Source organism: Jaculus jaculus, unplaced genomic scaffold (assembly GCF_020740685.1).
Source record: "Jaculus jaculus isolate mJacJac1 unplaced genomic scaffold, mJacJac1.mat.Y.cur u27, whole genome shotgun sequence".
Lineage (NCBI taxonomy): Eukaryota > Metazoa > Chordata > Mammalia > Rodentia > Dipodidae > Jaculus > Jaculus jaculus.
In genome coordinates, this window is record NW_025423517.1 from 71,590 (window position 1) to 79,212 (window position 7,623).

Here is a 7,623-nt window from a genome sequence, read left to right on the forward strand (position 1 = left end):
GATAGAAGAATCTAGTCTTCTCATTGATTCATGGAGCGGGCCTCCATCCAATTGGAAGGCAGTTGGTTTTCAACATGATAGATGGACCAATATTGCACCCGTTGGCTCATTTGGCCTGGCTGAACAATTTTAAGGCTTGCAGTATCCACTGTTGATTATCTTCACTAGTGGTATCTCTTTCATCCATTGAACTGCATGTAGAATGGCTTTTCCCAGCTTTCTGTCAGCTGGTCTACATGGAACAGGTTATAAGCTCAGTTCCAGCAGGATATCTCAGTGCCTTTGAAGCCCAAGTCTGTGGAGTCTTCAGCAATAGTGTCTTACCATCTATTCCTGGTGGGAAAACAAGGGCCTCAGCAATGGCCTATAATGTTTTGGGGGCATCATGGACCTTCCTGACCAAATACTCACTGGAAGGTATCCCAACCCTGGCACTGAAAATTTTCTAGCAATGATCTATGGCTCCAGAGTGTTCCATTGTCCACAACCAAAGGATTCAATATGATTTATTTTTATCCTCTTAGATTTTGATTAGCTCTACCTTCACATTTCCTTTACTCAATCTCTCCCTGACCTCAATTTGGGACATTTCATCCCCATTAATATGTTCTTCTACTTACATATATACAATAACAACCTATTAAGTACCGTCCCCACTTCCTTTCTCCTCCCTTTATATCACTTTTTTAGCTTAATGACCTGTGCTACTGAGATTTTTCCTTCTCACACCGAAGCCCAATCATCTGTAGCTAGGATCCATATATGAGAGAGAACATGCTGCACGTGGCTTTCTAGGCCCAGGTTACCTCACATAATATAATACTTTCCAGATCAATCCATTTTCCTGCAATTTTCATAATTTTATTTTTCTTTACCGCTGAGGAGAACACCATTGTATAAATGTGCTGTATCTTCATTATCCACTCATAGGGTGAGGGACATCTAGGCTGATTCCATTTCCCAGCTACTATGATTTGAGCAGCAATAAACATGGTTGAGCATGGACTTCTAAGGAAATGAGATGAGTCCTTAGGATATATGCGTAGGAGTGCTCTAGCTGGGTCATATGGCAGATCAAGTTTTAGCTGTCTTAGGAACTTCCACAGTGATTTCTACAATGGGTGGACCAGATTGTATTTCCTCCAACAGTGTAGAAGTGTTTCTCTTTTTCCACATCCCTGCCAGCATTTATGATCATTCATTTTCATGATGGTAGGCAATCTGACAGAAGTGAGATGGAAACGCAATGTACTTTTTATCTGCATTTCCTTGATGACTAGGGATATAGAACATTTTTTTAGATGCTAATATGCCATCCATAGTTTTTCTTTTGAGAACTCTCCATTTAGCTCCATAGCCCATTTTTAATTACCTTGTTCGATTTCTTATTATTGAACTTCTTGAGTTCTTTGTATATCCTACATATTAATCCTTGATCAGATATATAACTGGCAAAGATTTTGTTTCTCATTCTGTAGGCTGGTTCCTTGCTTTATTCACAATGTTGATTGCAGTAAATTCTTTGTAATTTCATGAGGTCCCAGTGGTTAATCTGTGGTTTTCCTGCCTGAGCAATTGGGATTATATTCAGAAAGTCTTTGACAAGACCAATATATTGAAAGGTTTCCCCAAATTTTTCCTCTAGCCGTTTCAGAGTATCAGGGCTGATGTTAAGGTCTTTAATCCATTTCAACTTAATTCTTGTGCATGGATGTCAACATCTAGAGTGTTGGGGTGCCTGGGTAAGGGTCACAATGAAATCACGACACAGGGGATGCAGAGAAGTTGAATCAAATGCAAGTGCATACTTTATTTTTAGCACTGTTCGTGTTTGTACAAAAAGTAATCATGAAAGAAAGTCACTTCATACACACCAGGTGTTGTTTTTAAAACAATTTTCTTGTGCACACAATAATTGAGTGATAGTATAACTTCTTTCACAATAATTTTGAACCAAGCAATGATGCTTTATGTTCCCAATTAAACTTCAAAGTAACTCAGGTATGCAAAACACCTTTATCTAAGCAGAAACCACATTCTAAAGAGGCCTGAGCATAGGTAAAGCATTCAGTCTTGTGGCGAAGAAGTATGCTTCTTGTTGACATCAGCTTGCTGAAGTCCCATGACCTCAGGTCCCTTGCTCCAAGGACACTCTGAGAATAGATTCTCATGCTTAGCCCATCTGAACCTCCTCACATGGAGAGAGAAAAGAATCTATTTTCATCCTTCTGCAGATACATAGCCAGTTTTCCCAGCACCATTTGCTGAAGAGGCTGTCTCTTCTCCAATAAGTATTTTTGGCATTTTTATCGAATATAAGGTTGCTATAGCTACCTGGACTTACATCTGGGTCCTCTATTGTGTTCATTGATCTACATGTCTGCTTTTGTGCCAGTACCATGCGGGTTTTGTTACTATGGCTCTGTCGTATAGGTTAAAAGCAGGTATGGTGATACCACCAGCCTTATTTTTGTTGCTTAGTATTGTTTTAGATATTTGAGGGTTTTTTGTGATTCCAAAGGAATATGTGGATTGTTTTTATTATTTCCATAGAGAATGCCATTGGAATATTTATGGAAATTGCATTAAATATGTAGATTAGTTTGGGCAAGATTGCCATTTTCACAATATTGATTCTTCCAATCCAGGAACAAGGGATGTTTTTCCATTTCCTAGTGTCTTCTACAATTTCTCGCTTGAGTGTTTTATAGTTTTCATTGTAGAGATCCTTTACATTCTTGTTATATTTATTCCAAGGTACTTCATTTTCTTTTGTGTAATTTTTCATGGGAGTGATTCACTGATTTCATCCTCTGTGTGCTTGTTTATAGCATATTGGAAGGCTATGGATTTCTGTGTATTTATTTTGTATGCTGCTACAAGGCCTTAGGTGTTTATCAGCTCTAACAGTTTGCTGGTAGAGTCTTTAGGGTCCTTTATATATAGAACCATGTCATCTATAAATAATGATAACTTGATCTCTTCTTTGCCAGTTTGTATCTCATTTATGTGCTTCTCTTGCCTTATTGTTGTGGCTAAGATTCCCATACTATATTAAACAAAAGTGGGGACAGTGGATACCTTGTCTTGCTCCTGCCACCTGGTCTTGAAGCTTAGATATTCTGACCTCTCATTCATGCATTATACTGGTGAAATTTTCTATAGAGTATTTTATTTCATTAATTCTGTTCATTGCTAGTATTTCTGACTGTTTTTTTAAATTTCTATTTTCTTTTTATATTTAGTATTGACCACTTTATTTCATTAAAGTGGTACCCTGTGTTTTCTTTGATTCCTTTGATTTCCTCTTTCATTTCTTTGATTTCTTCTTTCACTTCTTTGAAAATATTTATAATCATTCCTTTAAGACCTGGTCTGTTGAGGGTTCTAAGTCAGCTTGTGACCAGGTGAGACACTTCCCTAATGTGGAAAAGAAGAAGAAACAAAGCTACTATATAATTCAAGAAGCAAGAAATAACAAGCCCAAAATACAGCTTATTTTAGAATGTCAAATATGACCATGCATCAGATTGAGTATATAATTTATCATGATATGGAAGGTGCAATAAGCAGTTATGGGTCAGGCCTATATACCAGGTTTCTTAGGCGGGTACTGACCTCTGGTAATCCCAGTTCTTTTGGGGATGATTTTGGTCCAGTTCTGCTGCTCCTGCTGTTGGTTTAAGTAGGTGTGGCAGGGTCCCTGGACCGCTGCTCTTTTCACTGGAGCTGGGCACTGGGGGTGCGAGAGGGGAGGCTGCCAGTGCTGTTCTAGTTCCCTCACTGTTCCACAATTTCTTCTACCTTGTCATCTGCTCCTATGCTCTTCACTGTCATTCTCCCTTTCCATTTCTTGAGTTGGTGGAGAGCTCCAGAATGAGTGGAGAATCCCCTCTCCAGGCTTTTCCTGTGCCACAAGCCGAGCCTTGTGGCTGGCTGGTGCACCACAGCTATGGACCTGCCAGAGCTGCTTCTGCAGGACCGTGTGGGCTTTGGGTGCTCTGGATCTCTCCTACATCTCAATTGCTGTTTCAATTTACTATACACCTCACTTTTTAAAGAAAAGTGTGTATTTTGGTGACTTTTTTATTTTTTGGATCTTTTCAATTTCCTATACACCTCAATTTTTAAAGAAAACTGCATTTTTCTGATTTTTTTTTGCCCCACACCCACCCCAATCTGCATTGACACAGTACTTACACGACCATCTTAACTGGTAGAATAAACTAATTATTGTAAAATTATTTTAAATATTATTTGTTTGCTAGCAGAAATAGAAAGATAGAAGAAAGACAACAAAACAGAGAAAGAGCAAACAAGGCCCCATCTCAAGTGCAAAGGAACTACAGACATATGTACTCCTTGAGCATCTGCCTTGCAGGAATTCTCAGGAATCAAAATGGGGTCCTTTATCTTTGCAGGCAAGCACTTTAACACTAAGCCATGTTAACAGCCCCAGATTGCAATTCTTATTTTTTGTGTGTGTGGCTAAACTTATGCCACAACAATTTCTAACTGTGTTATTTATCGACCTTGTGTGATACACTTACCGTATTTTCATTGTTGGTGGTGAATATTACTGAATTAACCAAGGGCCATGTGTGATTTTACATTTGACATATTTTCTGCTTTGAAGTTACGGGTTTCCTCAATGTCTCCTACCTCAGCAGAAGATGGTCCTCTGGCTAGAAAGGAGCTCAACACTAATATATACTGTCTCAAGTCCTCTGTAAGGTCTGCAGGTCTCATGCAGTTGTGAGCAGGTAACTCACATGCTTGTGAGGTGCCTCATGATTCTATCACACAGTGATTTCCTGGGTGTTCATAGCATTCTCTTTGACCTAGAATTTACACATTCTCTAACCTCGGGTGAGAACCTTAAGCTGTCACCCTAGGTTAGAGAATCTGTTCTTTTCAGAGAAATTATCAGATTTATTAACTGAGCATAAAGTGCCCATGTATAACCATGTTCGACACAGAATCATTTTTCTTTAAATTGATCAAAATTTTGGACTTCAGCCCATCTGGTAGAAGTAGCAACCTATTGTAATAGCAATGTCTGAAATATGAGTGAACAGGACATGAAGTGTTTGTTTTTCTAGGAATAACCAGCCCAACTAAGCATGTATTAATAGGCTGAGGGAGGACCACCTCCAGGAGTCCAAAGTCAGCTGAGAAACCATGAAGCCCTGCCCCAAATATAAAACATTCAGTGATTTAAAAATCTTAGAGAAAGTTTGAGTTCAGTTACCTGGACTGCTCACTTATCATTGTCATTGATGATGAGTATGAGTCAACTTTTCTGAAATGTACTAAGATGTTGGTGCAGGATTCTTGAAAGAGAGGCAGAATTCCATGATGTAAAGGAGCAGTGTTTTATTTCTACCTGGTGACACATGCTGTAGGACTCTCATGTTTAGTTTAAACCACAGTCACAAAGGTTTTTCAATTTCCTCTTTGATTATTTTGAATAATTATGTATTTGTTTACTTTCTATCAGATGAATATTCATAAGAACGCATCACATGTTGCTACACCCATGCCCATCTCTCTTGCAGGCTGCTCCTTTGCACATTTTCGTGAGCATTTGAGACTTTGTTTTCTGTCTATTTTAATACAGAGTCCTTAGCAGCTGGTGGTGGGCGAGAAGGGGCTGGGAATGATGGCTCTAGTTCACCTGCTCTCTTTGTCTCTCTTCTTTCCATCTCTGCTTCTAAATAAATTGCAGCTTTAAAAATATTAAGAACTTGGGCTGGAGAGATGGCTTAGCGGTTAAGCGCTTCCCTGTGAGGCCTAAGGACCCTGGTTTGAGGCTCGGTTCCCCAGGTCCCACGTTAGCCAGATGCACAAGGGGAGGCACACGTCTGGAGTTCGTTTGCAGAGGTTGGAAGCCCTGGCATACCCATTCTCTCTCTCTCCCTCTATCTGTCTTTCTCTCTGTCTCTGTGGCTCTCAAATAAATAAATTAAAAAGTTTTAAAAAAAATAAAAAATAAAATAAAATAAATATTAAGAACTTGCCTGGCATGAACGCATGTGTGTTTGATCCCAGAACTTGGTAGGCAGTGGTAGGAGGATCACTGACTTCAAGGCCAGCCTGGGCCTACAGAGTGAGTTCCTCAACTAGAGTGAGACCTTACCTAGAAAGAAAGAAACATTAATCTTACCTCTCATTCCAGTTTTTCTGTTAGAATATTGGTTAATTTCTCCACTTTTTCTGAAAGGTCATTGAAGCACCTTGTGTACTTAGCTATCTCTCCAGCCACCCATGAGCAGTTATTATTATTTTTTTAAATACATTGGAGATAGACAGAATGGCAGTCTGGAAGTCACGTTTGGATCTACTTTCCCTCTTTTATTTTTAGTGCTGTGTGAGCGTGTGTGTGTGTGTGTGTGTGTGTGTGTGTGTGTGGTGTGCAGGGAAAGTGGATGTTTTTCTTTTAACTCCTCAGCAAAATGACAAAAAATGTGTTAAAAATGGAAAGGGCTGGAGGGAAGACTTAGGGGTTAAGGCATTTGCAAAGCCAAAAGACCCAGGTTTGATTCCCCAGGACCCAAGGTATGCAGATGGATAAGTAGGTGCTTGTGTCTAGAGTTCATTTGCATTGGCTTGAGGCCCTGACATGCCATTTCTCTCTCCCTCCTTGTCCCTGTCTTTCTCTCTCACTCCCCATCTTTCGTTGATGTGTTATATTAGCCACACATGCAAGGATTAGGTATCTGTTGCAGATGGCACCACCTCCCATTGTGTCTGTTTCTGCAGAAATTCAAGTAGCTGCTTCATCCTGGGAGCCTGGAGGTCTTTCTGATCTCAGCACTTGACTGTTCCTGAAATCCAGGATTACAGCACACTGCTTGTTCATCACCGTTTCAGTCTTAGGTGGCGCTCCAAGCTCAGCTTTCTTCTAAATCTGCAGTTCACCATGAAGTCTGGAAGCTTCTGAAACCATTTTGCTATGGACCAGGTCCTTCCCACATGTAGTCAGGGTCTGGGCAATTCTCCCTAGCTCTAGGCAAAATCGTCATGGAGGAACTAGGACCAGGCTTCTGTCCTCACCTAGCCCTGGACTTGGTAACCTTGTGTCATTCCTTGAATTCACACCCCACTGCCTTACAATGCCTTGGGATGCTTATTGCAGTGGTGAATTTAAAAAATGTATATATTTTATTGTTATTTATTTATGTGAGAGAGGGAAAGATGGAGAGTGAGAGAAGAAAGAGAGAAAGAACGGGTGCACCAGCACTTCCAGCTACTGCAACTGAACTCCAGATGCAAATGCCAACCTCAGCATCTGGCTTATGTGGGTCATGGTGAATCAAACCTAGGCAAGCGCCTTATCTGCTGAGGCATCTCTCCAGCTCAGAATAATTTTAGAGTATTCTTTGTGTTTTCCTTTGTTGTGTCTTTTGTCTTTTTGAGTAAGGGTCTCACTCTAGCTCAGTCTGAACTAGAATTCACTATGTATCTCAGGAAATTCATGGAAATCCTCCTACCTCTGCCTCCCAGGTGCTGGGATTAAAGGTGTGCACCATTATACAAGACTTTTCAAATATTTCATGTAAATTTTTACTTTTTTACTTGAGATAGATGGAGAAAGTAAGGGAAAGAGAGAGAGAGTGGGAG